Genomic DNA, 15,247 nt, shown 5'->3' with positions numbered 1-15,247 from the left:
TAAGAGGGATGTATAGAAGGGGATACATTGTAGGTGATATGGAGGGGATCAGATAAGAGGGATGTATAGAAGGGGATACATTGTGGGTGATATGGAGGAGATCAGATAAGAGGGATGTATAGAAGGGGATACATTGTAGGTGATATGGAGGGGATCAGATAAGAGGGATGTATAGAAGGGGATACATTGTGGGTGATATGGAGGGGATCAGATAAGAGGGATGTATAGAAGGGGATACATTGTGGATGATATGGAGGAGATCAGATAAGAGGGATGTATAGAAGGTGATACATTGTGGATGATATGGAGGGAGATCAGATAAGAGGGATGTATAGAAGGGGATACATTGTGGATGATATGGAGGGGGATCAGATAAGAGGGATGTATAGAAGGGGATACATTGTGGGTGATATGGAGGAGATCAGATAAGAGGGATGTATAGAAGGTGATACATTGTGGGTGATATGGAGGGGATCAGATAAGAGGGATGTATAGAAGGGGATACATTGTAGGTGATATGGAGGGGATCAGATAAGAGGGATGTATAGAAGGGGATACATTGTGGGTGATATGGAGGAGATCAGATAAGAGGGATGTATAGAAGGGGATACATTGTAGGTGATATGGAGGGGATCAGATAAGAGGGATGTATAGAAGGGGATACATTGTGGGTGATATGGAGGAGATCAGATAAGAGGGATGTATAGAAGGGGATACATTGTGGATGATATGGAGGGGATCAGATAAGAGGGATGTATAGAAGGGGATACATTGTGGGTGATATGGAGGAGATCAGATAAGAGGGATGTATAGAAGGGGATACATTGTGGGTGATATGGAGGGGATCAGATAAGAGGGATGTATAGAAGGGGATACATTGTGGATGATATGGAGGGGATCAGATAAGAGGGATGTATAGAAGGGGATACATTGTGGATGATATGGAGGGGATCAGATAAGAGGGATGTATAGAAGGTGATACATTGTGGGTGATATGGAGGGGATCAGATAAGAGGGATGTATAGAAGGGGATACATTGTAGGTGATATGGAGGAGATCAGATAAGAGGGATGTATAGAAGGGGATACATTGTGGGTGATATGGAGGGGATCAGATAAGAGGGATGTATAGAAGGGGATACATTGTGGATGATATGGAGGAGATCAGATAAGAGGGATGTATAGAAGGGGATACATTGTGGATGATATGGAGGGGATCAGATAAGAGGGATGTATAGAAGGGGATACATTGTGGATGATATGGAGGAGATCAGATAAGAGGGATGTATAGAAGGGGATACATTGTGGATGATATGGAGGGGATCAGATAAGAGGGATGTATAGAAGGGGATACATTGTGGGTGATATGGAGGGGATCAGATAAGAGGGATGTATAGAAGGGGATACATTGTGGATGATATGGAGGGGATCAGATAAGAGGGATGTATAGAAGGGGATACATTGTGGATGATATGGAGGGGATCAGATAAGAGGGATGTATAGAAGGGGATACATTGTGGATGATATGGAGGGGATCAGATAAGAGGGATGTATAGAAGGGGATACATTGTGGGTGATATGGAGGGGATCAGATAAGAGGGATGTATAGAAGGGGATACATTGTGGGTGATATGGAGGAGATCAGATAAGAGGGATGTATAGAAGGGGATACATTGTGGATGATATGGAGGGGATCAGATAAGAGGGATGTATAGAAGGGGATACATTGTGGGTGATATGGAGGGGATCAGATAAGAGGGATGTATAGAAGGGGATACATTGTGGGTGATATGGAGGAGATCAGATAAGAGGGATGTATAGAAGGGGATACATTGTAGGTGATATGGAGGGGATCAGATAAGAGGGATGTATAGAAGGTGATACATTGTGGGTGATATGGAGGAGATCAGATAAGAGGGATGTATAGAAGGGGATACATTGTAGGTGATATGGAGGGGATCAGATAAGAGGGATGTATAGAAGGGGATACATTGTGGGTGATATGGAGGGGATCAGATAAGAGGGATGTATAGAAGGGGATACATTGTAGGTGATATGGAGGAGATCAGATAAGAGGGATGTATAGAAGGGGATACATTGTGGATGATATGGAGGAGATCAGATAAGAGGGATGTATAGAAGGTGATACATTGTGGATGATATGGAGGGGATCAGATAAGAGGGATGTATAGAAGGGGATACATTGTGGATGATATGGAGGAGATCAGATAAGAGGGATGTATAGAAGGTGATACATTGTGGGTGATATGGAGGGGATCAGATAAGAGGGATGTATAGAAGGGGATACATTGTAGGTGATATGGAGGGGATCAGATAAGAGGGATGTATAGAAGGGGATACATTGTGGATGATATGGAGGGGATCAGATAAGAGGGATGTATAGAAGGGGATACATTGTGGGTGATATGGAGGGGATCAGATAAGAGGGATGTATAGAAGGGGATACATTGTGGGTGATATGGAGGAGATCAGATAAGAGGGATGTATAGAAGGGGATACATTGTAGGTGATATGGAGGGGATCAGATAAGAGGGATGTATAGAAGGGGATACATTGTGGGTGATATGGAGGAGATCAGATAAGAGGGATGTATAGAAGGGGATACATTGTGGATGATATGGAGGGGATCAGATAAGAGGGATGTATAGAAGGTGATACATTGTAGGTGATATGGAGGAGATCAGATAAGAGGGATGTATAGAAGGGGATACATTGTGGGTGATATGGAGGAGATCAGATAAGAGGGATGTATAGAAGGGGATACATTGTGGGTGATATGGAGGGGATCAGATAAGAGGGATGTATAGAAGGGGATACATTGTGGGTGATATGGAGGGGATCAGATAAGAGGGATGTATAGAAGGGGATACATTGTGGGTGATATGGAGGAGATCAGATAAGAGGGATGTATAGAAGGTGATACATTGTGGGTGATATGGAGGAGATCAGATAAGAGGGATGTATAGAAGGGGATACATTGTGGGTGATATGGAGGGGATCAGATAAGAGGGATGTATAGAAGGGGATACATTGTGGGTGATATGGAGGGGATCAGATAAGAGGGATGTATAGAAGGGGATACATTGTGGTGATATGGAGGGGATCAGATAAGAGGGATGTATAGAAGGGGATACATTGTGGGTGATATGGAGGAGATCAGATAAGAGGGATGTATAGAAGGGGATACATTGTGGGTGATATGGAGGGGATCAGATAAGAGGGATGTATAGAAGGGGATACATTGTGGATGATATGGAGGAGATCAGATAAGAGGGATGTATAGAAGGGGATACATTGTAGGTGATATGGAGGGGGATCAGATAAGAGGGATGTATAGAAGGGGATACATTGTGGGTGATATGGAGGGGATCAGATAAGAGGGATGTATAGAAGGGGATACATTGTAGGTGATATGGAGGGGATCAGATAAGAGGGATGTATAGAAGGGGATACATTGTAGGTGATATGGAGGGGATCAGATAAGAGGGATGTATAGAAGGTGATACATTGTGGGTGATATGGAGGAGATCAGATAAGAGGGATGTATAGAAGGGGATACATTGTGGGTGATATGGAGGAGATCAGATAAGAGGGATGTATAGAAGGGGATACATTGTGGATGATATGGAGGGGATCAGATAAGAGGGATGTATAGAAGGGGATACATTGTGGGTGATATGGAGGGGATCAGATGAGAGGGATGTATAGAAGGGGATACATTGTAGGTGATATGGAGGGGATCAGATAAGAGGGATGTATAGAAGGTGATACATTGTGGGTGATATGGAGGAGATCAGATAAGAGGGATGTATAGAAGGGGATACATTGTGGGTGATATGGAGGAGATCAGATAAGAGGGATGTATAGAAGGGGATACATTGTGGATGATATGGAGGGGATCAGATAAGAGGGATGTATAGAAGGGGATACATTGTGGGTGATATGGAGGGGATCAGATGAGAGGGATGTATAGAAGGGGATACATTGTGGGTGATATGGAGGGGATCAGATAAGAGGGATGCATAGAAGGGGATACATTGTAGGTGATATGGAGGAGATCAGATAAGAGGGATGTATAGAAGGGGATACATTGTGGATGATATGGAGGAGATCAGATAAGAGGGATGTATAGAAGGGGATACATTGTGGATGATATGGAGGGGATCAGATAAGAGGGATGTATAGAAGGGGATACATTGTGGGTGATATGGAGGAGATCAGATAAGAGGGATGTATAGAAGGGGATACATTGTGGGTGATATGGAGGGGATCAGATAAGAGGAATGTATAGAAGGGGATACATTGTGGGTGATATGGAGGGGATCAGATAAGAGGGATGTATAGAAGGGGATACATTGTGGATGATATGGAGGAGATCAGATAAGAGGGATGTATAGAAGGTGATACATTGTGGGTGATATGGAGGAGATCAGATAAGAGGGATGTATAGAAGGGGATACATTGTGGATGATATGGAGGGGATCAGATAAGAGGGATGTATAGAAGGGGATACATTGTGGATGATATGGAGGGGATCAGATAAGAGGGATGTATAGAAGGGGATACATTGTAGGTGATATGGAGGAGATCAGATACGAGGGATGTATAGAAGGTGATACATTGTGGATGATATGGAGGGGATCAGATAAGAGGGATGTTTAGAAGGGGATACATTGTAGGTGATATGGAGGAGATCAGATAAGAGGGATGTATAGAAGGTGATACATTGTGGATGATATGGAGGGGATCAGATAAGAGGGATGTATAGAAGGGGATACATTGTGGGTGATATGGAGGGGATCAGATAAGAGGGATGTATAGAAGGGGATACATTGTGGATGATATGGAGGAGATCAGATAAGAGGGATGCATAGAAGGGGATACATTGTGGATGATATGGAGGGGATCAGATAAGAGGGATGTATAGAAGGTGATACATTGTGGGTGATATGGAGGGGATCAGATAAGAGGGATGTATAGAAGGTGATACATTGTGGGTGATATGGAGGGGATCAGATAAGAGGGATGTATAGAAGGGGATACATTGTAGGTGATATGGAGGGGATCAGATAAGAGGGATGTATAGAAGGGGATACATTGTGGGTGATATGGAGGGGATCAGATAAGAGGGATGTATAGAAGGTGATACATTGTGGGTGATATGGAGGGGATCAGATAAGAGGGATGTATAGAAGGGGATACATTGTAGGTGATATGGAGGGGATCAGATAAGAGGGATGTATAGAAGGGGATACATTGTGGGTGATATGGAGGAGATCAGATAAGAGGGATGTATAGAAGGGGATACATTGTGGATGATATGGAGGAGATCAGATAAGAGGGATGTATAGAAGGGGATACATTGTGGGTGATATGGAGGAGATCAGATAAGAGGGATGCATAGAAGGGGATACATTGTGGATGATATGGAGGGGATCAGATAAGAGGGATGTATAGAAGGTGATACATTGTGGGTGATATGGAGGGGATCAGATAAGAGGGATGTATAGAAGGGGATACATTGTAGGTGATATGGAGGAGATCAGATGAGAGGGATGTATAGAAGGGGATACATTGTGGGTGATATGGAGGAGATCAGATAAGAGGGATGTATAGAAGGGGATACATTGTGGGTGATATGGAGGAGATCAGATAAGAGGGATGTATAGAAGGGGATACATTGTGGATGATATGGAGGGGATCAGATAAGAGGGATGTATAGAAGGGGATACATTGTGGATGATATGGAGGAGATCAGATAAGAGGGATGTATAGAAGGGGATACATTGTAGGTGATATGGAGGAGATCAGATAAGAGGGATGTATAGAAGGGGATACATTGTGGATGATATGGAGGGGATCAGATAAGAGGGATGTATAGAAGGGGATACATTGTGGGTGATATGGAGGAGATCAGATAAGAGGGATGTATAGAAGGGGATACATTGTGGGTGATATGGAGGAGATCAGATAAGAGGGATGTATAGAAGGGGATACATTGTGGATGATATGGAGGGGATCAGATAAGAGGGATGTATAGAAGGGGATACATTGTAGGTGATATGGAGGGGATCAGATAAGAGGGATGTATAGAAGGGGATACATTGTGGGTGATATGGAGGGGATCAGATAAGAGGGATGTATAGAAGGGGATACATTGTGGGTGATATGGAGGGGATCAGATAAGAGGGATGTATAGAAGGGGATACATTGTGGGTGATATGGAGGAGATCAGATAAGAGGGATGTATAGAAGGGGATACATTGTGGGTGATATGGAGGGGATCAGATAAGAGGGATGTATAGAAGGGGATACATTGTGGATGATATGGAGGGGATCAGATAAGAGGGATGTATAGAAGGGGATACATTGTGGATGATATGGAGGAGATCAGATAAGAGGGATGTATAGAAGGGGATACATTGTGGGTGATATGGAGGGGATCAGATAAGAGGGATGTATAGAAGGGGATACATTGTGGGTGATATGGAGGAGATCAGATAAGAGGGATGTATAGAAGGGGATACATTGTGGGTGATATGGAGGGGATCAGATAAGAGGGATGTATAGAAGGGGATACATTGTGGGTGATATGGAGGAGATCAGATAAGAGGGATGTATAGAAGGGGATACATTGTGGATGATATGGAGGAGATCAGATAAGAGGGATGTATAGAAGGGGATACATTGTGGGTGATATGGAGGGGATCAGATAAGAGGGATGTATAGAAGGTGATACATTGTGGATGATATGGAGGGGATCAGATAAGAGGGATGTATAGAAGGTGATACATTGTGGATGATATGGAGGGGATCAGATAAGAGGGATGTATAGAAGGGGATACATTGTAGGTGATATGGAGGGGATCAGATAAGAGGGATGTATAGAAGGGGATACATTGTGGGTGATATGGAGGGGATCAGATAAGAGGGATGTATAGAAGGGGATACATTGTGGATGATATGGAGGAGATCAGATAAGAGGGATGTATAGAAGGTGATACATTGTGGATGATATGGAGGGGATCAGATAAGAGGGATGTATAGAAGGGGATACATTGTGGATGATATGGAGGGGGATCAGATAAGAGGGATGTATAGAAGGGGATACATTGTGGATGATATGGAGGAGATCAGATAAGAGGGATGTATAGAAGGTGATACATTGTGGGTGATATGGAGGGGATCAGATAAGAGGGATGTATAGAAGGGGATACATTGTAGGTGAAATGGAGGGGATCAGATAAGAGGGATGTATAGAAGGTGATACATTGTGGGTGATATGGAGGGGATCAGATAAGAGGGATGTATAGAAGGGGATACATTGTGGATGATATGGAGGAGATCAGATAAGAGGGATGTATAGAAGGGGATACATTGTGGATGATATGGAGGGGATCAGATAAGAGGGATGTATAGAAGGGGATACATTGTGGGTGATATGGAGGGGATCAGATAAGAGGGATGTATAGAAGGGGATACATTGTGGGTGATATGGAGGGGATCAGATAAGAGGGATGTATAGAAGGGGATACATTGTGGGTGATATGGAGGGGATCAGATAAGAGGGATGTATAGAAGGGGATACATTGTGGGTGATATGGAGGGGATCAGATAAGAGGGATGTATAGAAGGGGATACATTGTGGGTGATATGGAGGAGATCAGATAAGAGGGATGTATAGAAGGGGATACATTGTAGGTGATATGGAGGGGATCAGATAAGAGGGATGTATAGAAGGTGATACATTGTGGGTGATATGGAGGAGATCAGATAAGAGGGATGTATAGAAGGGGATACATTGTAGGTGATATGGAGGGGATCAGATAAGAGGGATGTATAGAAGGGGATACATTGTGGGTGATATGGAGGGGATCAGATAAGAGGGATGTATAGAAGGGGATACATTGTAGGTGATATGGAGGAGATCAGATAAGAGGGATGTATAGAAGGGGATACATTGTGGATGATATGGAGGAGATCAGATAAGAGGGATGTATAGAAGGTGATACATTGTGGGTGATATGGAGGGGATCAGATAAGAGGGATGTATAGAAGGGGATACATTGTAGGTGATATGGAGGGGATCAGATAAGAGGGATGTATAGAAGGGGATACATTGTAGGTGATATGGAGGAGATCAGATAAGAGGGATGTATAGAAGGGGATACATTGTGGGTGATATGGAGGAGATCAGATAAGAGGGATGTATAGAAGGTGATACATTGTGGATGATATGGAGGGGATCAGATAAGAGGGATGTATAGAAGGGGATACATTGTGGATGATATGGAGGGGGATCAGATAAGAGGGATGTATAGAAGGGGATACATTGTGGATGATATGGAGGAGATCAGATAAGAGGGATGTATAGAAGGTGATACATTGTGGGTGATATGGAGGGGATCAGATAAGAGGGATGTATAGAAGGGGATACATTGTAGGTGATATGGAGGGGATCAGATAAGAGGGATGTATAGAAGGGGATACATTGTGGGTGATATGGAGGAGATCAGATAAGAGGGATGTATAGAAGGGGATACATTGTAGGTGATATGGAGGGGATCAGATAAGAGGGATGTATAGAAGGGGATACATTGTGGGTGATATGGAGGAGATCAGATAAGAGGGATGTATAGAAGGGGATACATTGTGGATGATATGGAGGGGATCAGATAAGAGGGATGTATAGAAGGGGATACATTGTGGGTGATATGGAGGGGATCAGATAAGAGGGATGTATAGAAGGGGATACATTGTGGGTGATATGGAGGAGATCAGATAAGAGGGATGTATAGAAGGGGATACATTGTGGGTGATATGGAGGGGATCAGATAAGAGGGATGTATAGAAGGGGATACATTGTGGGTGATATGGAGGGGATCAGATAAGAGGGATGTATAGAAGGGGATACATTGTAGGTGATATGGAGGGGATCAGATAAGAGGGATGTATAGAAGGGGATACATTGTGGGTGATATGGAGGAGATCAGATAAGAGGGATGTATAGAAGGGGATACATTGTGGGTGATATGGAGGAGATCAGATAAGAGGGATGTATAGAAGGGGATACATTGTGGATGATATGGAGGGGATCAGATAAGAGGGATGTATAGAAGGGGATACATTGTGGGTGATATGGAGGGGATCAGATGAGAGGGATGTATAGAAGGGGATACATTGTGGATGATATGGAGGGGATCAGATAAGAGGGATGTATAGAAGGGGATACATTGTGGATGATATGGAGGGGATCAGATAAGAGGGATGTATAGAAGGGGATACATTGTGGGTGATATGGAGGGGATCAGATAAGAGGGATGTATAGAAGGGGATACATTGTGGGTGATATGGAGGGGATCAGATAAGAGGGATGTATAGAAGGGGATACATTGTGGATGATATGGAGGAGATCAGATAAGAGGGATGTATAGAAGGGGATACATTGTAGGTGATATGGAGGGGGATCAGATAAGAGGGATGTATAGAAGGGGATACATTGTGGGTGATATGGAGGGGATCAGATAAGAGGGATGTATAGAAGGGGATACATTGTAGGTGATATGGAGGGGATCAGATAAGAGGGATGTATAGAAGGGGATACATTGTAGGTGATATGGAGGGGATCAGATAAGAGGGATGTATAGAAGGTGATACATTGTGGGTGATATGGAGGAGATCAGATAAGAGGGATGTATAGAAGGGGATACATTGTGGGTGATATGGAGGAGATCAGATAAGAGGGATGTATAGAAGGGGATACATTGTGGATGATATGGAGGGGATCAGATAAGAGGGATGTATAGAAGGGGATACATTGTGGATGATATGGAGGGGATCAGATAAGAGGGATGTATAGAAGGGGATACATTGTGGGTGATATGGAGGGGATCAGATAAGAGGGATGTATAGAAGGGGATACATTGTGGGTGATATGGAGGGGATCAGATGAGAGGGATGTATAGAAGGGGATACATTGTAGGTGATATGGAGGGGATCAGATAAGAGGGATGTATAGAAGGTGATACATTGTGGGTGATATGGAGGAGATCAGATAAGAGGGATGTATAGAAGGGGATACATTGTGGGTGATATGGAGGAGATCAGATAAGAGGGATGTATAGAAGGGGATACATTGTGGGTGATATGGAGGGGATCAGATGAGAGGGATGTATAGAAGGGGATACATTGTGGGTGATATGGAGGGGATCAGATAAGAGGGATGCATAGAAGGGGATACATTGTAGGTGATATGGAGGAGATCAGATAAGAGGGATGTATAGAAGGGGATACATTGTGGATGATATGGAGGGGATCAGATAAGAGGGATGTATAGAAGGGGATACATTGTGGGTGATATGGAGGGGATCAGATAAGAGGGATGTATAGAAGGGGATACATTGTAGGTGATATGGAGGGGATCAGATAAGAGGGATGTATAGAAGGGGATACATTGTGGGTGATATGGAGGGGATCAGATAAGAGGGATGTATAGAAGGGGATACATTGTGGGTGATATGGAGGGGATCAGATAAGAGGGATGTATAGAAGGGGATACATTGTGGATGATATGGAGGAGATCAGATAAGAGGGATGTATAGAAGGTGATACATTGTGGGTGATATGGAGGAGATCAGATAAGAGGGATGTATAGAAGGGGATACATTGTAGGTGATATGGAGGGGATCAGATAAGAGGGATGTATAGAAGGTGATACATTGTGGATGATATGGAGGGGATCAGATAAGAGGGATGTATAGAAGGGGATACATTGTGGATGATATGGAGGGGATCAGATAAGAGGGATGTTTAGAAGGGGATACATTGTAGGTGATATGGAGGAGATCAGATAAGAGGGATGTATAGAAGGTGATACATTGTGGATGATATGGAGGGGATCAGATAAGAGGGATGTATAGAAGGGGATACATTGTGGGTGATATGGAGGGGATCAGATAAGAGGGATGTATAGAAGGGGATACATTGTGGATGATATGGAGGAGATCAGATAAGAGGGATGCATAGAAGGGGATACATTGTGGATGATATGGAGGGGATCAGATAAGAGGGATGTATAGAAGGGGATACATTGTAGATGATATGGAGGAGATCAGATAAGAGGGATGTATAGAAGGGGATACATTGTGGGTGATATGGAGGGGATCAGATAAGAGGGATGTATAGAAGGTGATACATTGTGGGTGATATGGAGGGGATCAGATAAGAGGGATGTATAGAAGGTGATACATTGTGGGTGATATGGAGGGGATCAGATAAGAGGGATGTATAGAAGGGGATACATTGTAGGTGATATGGAGGGGATCAGATAAGAGGGATGTATAGAAGGGGATACATTGTGGGTGATATGGAGGGGATCAGATAAGAGGGATGTATAGAAGGTGATACATTGTAGGTGATATGGAGGAGATCAGATAAGAGGGATGTATAGAAGGGGATACATTGTGGGTGATATGGAGGGGATCAGATAAGAGGGATGTATAGAAGGGGATACATTGTGGGTGATATGGAGGAGATCAGATAAGAGGGATGTATAGAAGGGGATACATTGTGGGTGATATGGAGGGGATCAGATAAGAGGGATGTATAGAAGGGGATACATTGTGGGTGATATGGAGGAGATCAGATAAGAGGGATGTATAGAAGGTGATACATTGTGGGTGATATGGAGGGGATCAGATAAGAGGGATGTATAGAAGGGGATACATTGTGGGTGATATGGAGGAGATCAGATAAGAGGGATGTATAGAAGGGGATACATTGTGGGTGATATGGAGGGGATCAGATAAGAGGGATGTATAGAAGGGGATACATTGTAGGTGATATGGAGGAGATCAGATAAGAGGGATGTATAGAAGGGGATACATTGTAGGTGATATGGAGGGGATCAGATAAGAGGGATGTATAGAAGGTGATACATTGTGGATGATATGGAGGGGATCAGATAAGAGGGATGTATAGAAGGGGATACATTGTAGGTGATATGGAGGAGATCAGATAAGAGGGATGTATAGAAGGTGATACATTGTGGATGATATGGAGGGGATCAGATAAGAGGGATGTTTAGAAGGGGATACATTGTAGGTGATATGGAGGAGATCAGATAAGAGGGATGTATAGAAGGTGATACATTGTGGATGATATGGAGGGGATCAGATAAGAGGGATGTATAGAAGGGGATACATTGTGGGTGATATGGAGGGGATCAGATAAGAGGGATGTATAGAAGGGGATACATTGTGGATGATATGGAGGAGATCAGATAAGAGGGATGCATAGAAGGGGATACATTGTGGATGATATGGAGGGGATCAGATAAGAGGGATGTATAGAAGGGGATACATTGTGGGTGATATGGAGGGGATCAGATAAGAGGGATGTATAGAAGGTGATACATTGTAGGTGATATGGAGGAGATCAGATAAGAGGGATGTATAGAAGGGGATACATTGTGGGTGATATGGAGGGGATCAGATAAGAGGGATGTATAGAAGGTGATACATTGTAGGTGATATGGAGGAGATCAGATAAGAGGGATGTATAGAAGGGGATACATTGTGGGTGATATGGAGGGGATCAGATAAGAGGGATGTATAGAAGGGGATACATTGTGGGTGATATGGAGGAGATCAGATAAGAGGGATGTATAGAAGGGGATACATTGTGGGTGATATGGAGGGGATCAGATAAGAGGGATGTATAGAAGGGGATACATTGTGGGTGATATGGAGGAGATCAGATAAGAGGGATGTATAGAAGGGGATACATTGTGGATGATATGGAGGAGATCAGATAAGAGGGATGTATAGAAGGGGATACATTGTGGGTGATATGGAGGAGATCAGATAATAGGGATGCATAGAAGGGGATACATTGTGGATGATATGGAGGGGATCAGATAAGAGGGATGTATAGAAGGTGATACATTGTGGGTGATATGGAGGGGATCAGATAAGAGGGATGTATAGAAGGGGATACATTGTGGGTGATATGGAGGAGATCAGATAAGAGGGATGTATAGAAGGGGATACATTGTGGGTGATATGGAGGAGATCAGATAAGAGGGATGTATAGAAGGGGATACATTGTGGATGATATGGAGGGGATCAGATAAGAGGGATGTATAGAAGGGGATACATTGTGGATGATATGGAGGAGATCAGATAAGAGGGATGTATAGAAGGGGATACATTGTGGGTGATATGGAGGGGATCAGATAAGAGGGATGTATAGAAGGGGATACATTGTGGGTGATATGGAGGAGATCAGATAAGAGGGATGTATAGAAGGGGATACATTGTGGATGATATGGAGGAGATCAGATAAGAGGGATGTATAGAAGGGGATACATTGTGGGTGATATGGAGGGGATCAGATAAGAGGGATGTATAGAAGGGGATACATTGTGGGTGATATGGAGGGGATCAGATAAGAGGGATGTATAGAAGGGGATACATTGTAGGTGATATGGAGGGGATCAGATAAGAGGGATGTTTAGAAGGGGATACATTGTGGGTGATATGGAGGAGATCAGATGAGAGGGATGTATAGAAGGGGATACATTGTGGATGATATGGAGGAGATCAGATAAGAGGGATGTATAGAAGGGGATACATTGTGGATGATATGGAGGAGATCAGATAAGAGGGATGTATAGAAGGGGATACATTGTAGGTGATATGGAGGGAGATCAGATAAGAGGGATGTATAGAAGGGGATACATTGTGGGTGATATGGAGGAGATCAGATAAGAGGGATGTATAGAAGGTGATACATTGTGGATGATATGGAGGAGATCAGATAAGAGGGATGTATAGAAGGGGATACATTGTGAGTGATATGGAGGGGATCAGATAAGAGGGATGTATAGAAGGTGATACATTGTGGATGATATGGAGGAGATCAGATAAGAGGGATGTATAGAAGGGGATACATTGTGGGTGATATGGAGGAGATCAGATAAGAGGGATGTATAGAAGGGGATACATTGTGGATGATACGGAGGGGATCAGATAAGAGGGATGTATAGAAGGGGATGATACATTGTGGGTGATATGGAGGAGATCAGATAAGAGGGATGTATAGAAGGGGATACATTGTGGATGATATGGAGGGGATCAGATAAGAGGGATGTATAGAAGGGGATACATTGTGGGTGATATGGAGGGGATCAGATAAGAGGGGTGTATAGAAGGGGATACATTGTGGATGATATGGAGGGGATCAGATAAGAGGGATGTATAGAAGGGGATACATTGTGGGTGATATGGAGGGGATCAGATAAGAGGGATGTATAGAAGGGGATACATTGTGGGTGATATGGAGGGGATCAGATAAGAGGGATGTATAGAAGGGGATACATTGTGGGTGATATGGAGGGGATCAGATAAGAGGGATGTATAGAAGGGGATACATTGTAGGTGATATGGAGGGGATCAGATAAGAGGGATGTATAGAAGGGGATACATTGTGGATGATATGGAGGAGATCAGATAAGAGGGATGTATAGAAGGGGATACATTGTGGATGATATGGAGGGGATCAGATAAGAGGGATGTATAGAAGGGGATACATTGTGGATGATATGGAGGGGGATCAGATAAGAGGGGTGTATAGAAGGGGATACATTGTGGATGATATGGAGGGGATCAGATAAGAGGGATTATAGAAGGGGATACATTGTGGGTGATATGGAGGGGATCAGATAAGAGGGATGTATAGAAGGGGATACATTGTGGGTGATATGGAGGAGATCAGATAAGAGGGATGTATAGAAGGGGATACATTGTGGGTGATATGGAGGGGATCAGATAAGAGGGATGTATAGAAGGGGATACATTGTGAGTGATATGGAGGGGATCAGATAAGAGGGATGTATAGAAGGGGATACATTGTGGGTGATATGGAGGAGATCAGATAAGAGGGATGTATAGAAGGGGATACATTGTAGATGATATGGAGGAGATCAGATAAGAGGGATGTATAGAAGGGGATACATTGTGGGTGATATGGAGGGGATCAGATAAGAGGGATGTATAGAAGGGGATACATTGTGGATGATATGGAGGGGATCAGATAAGAGGGATGTATAGAAGGGGATACATTGTAGATGATATGGAGGAGATCAGATAAGAGGGATGTATAGAAGGGGATACATTGTAGGTGATATGGAGGGGATCAGATAAGAGGGATGTATAGAAGGGGATACA

General features: G+C 43.4%; 1 protein-coding gene across 1 annotated transcript in view; it reads right to left on the bottom strand.

The window, feature by feature from the left end:
- The window catches only part of ADCK5 (aarF domain containing kinase 5), a 49,396-nt gene that overhangs the window by 343 nt on the left and 33,806 nt on the right, over window positions 1–15,247 (bottom strand). The gene's annotated exons all lie outside the window — the stretch shown is intronic.

This window comes from Lithobates pipiens, unplaced genomic scaffold (genome assembly GCF_037356315.1).
Source record: "Lithobates pipiens isolate NorthernLeopardFrog02 unplaced genomic scaffold, aLitPip1_a1.2 Scaffold_19, whole genome shotgun sequence".
Taxonomy (NCBI): Eukaryota; Metazoa; Chordata; class Amphibia; order Anura; family Ranidae; genus Lithobates; species Lithobates pipiens.
Note: the sequence above shows the minus strand (reverse complement) of the source record. Positions and strands in the feature narration are given on the sequence as shown.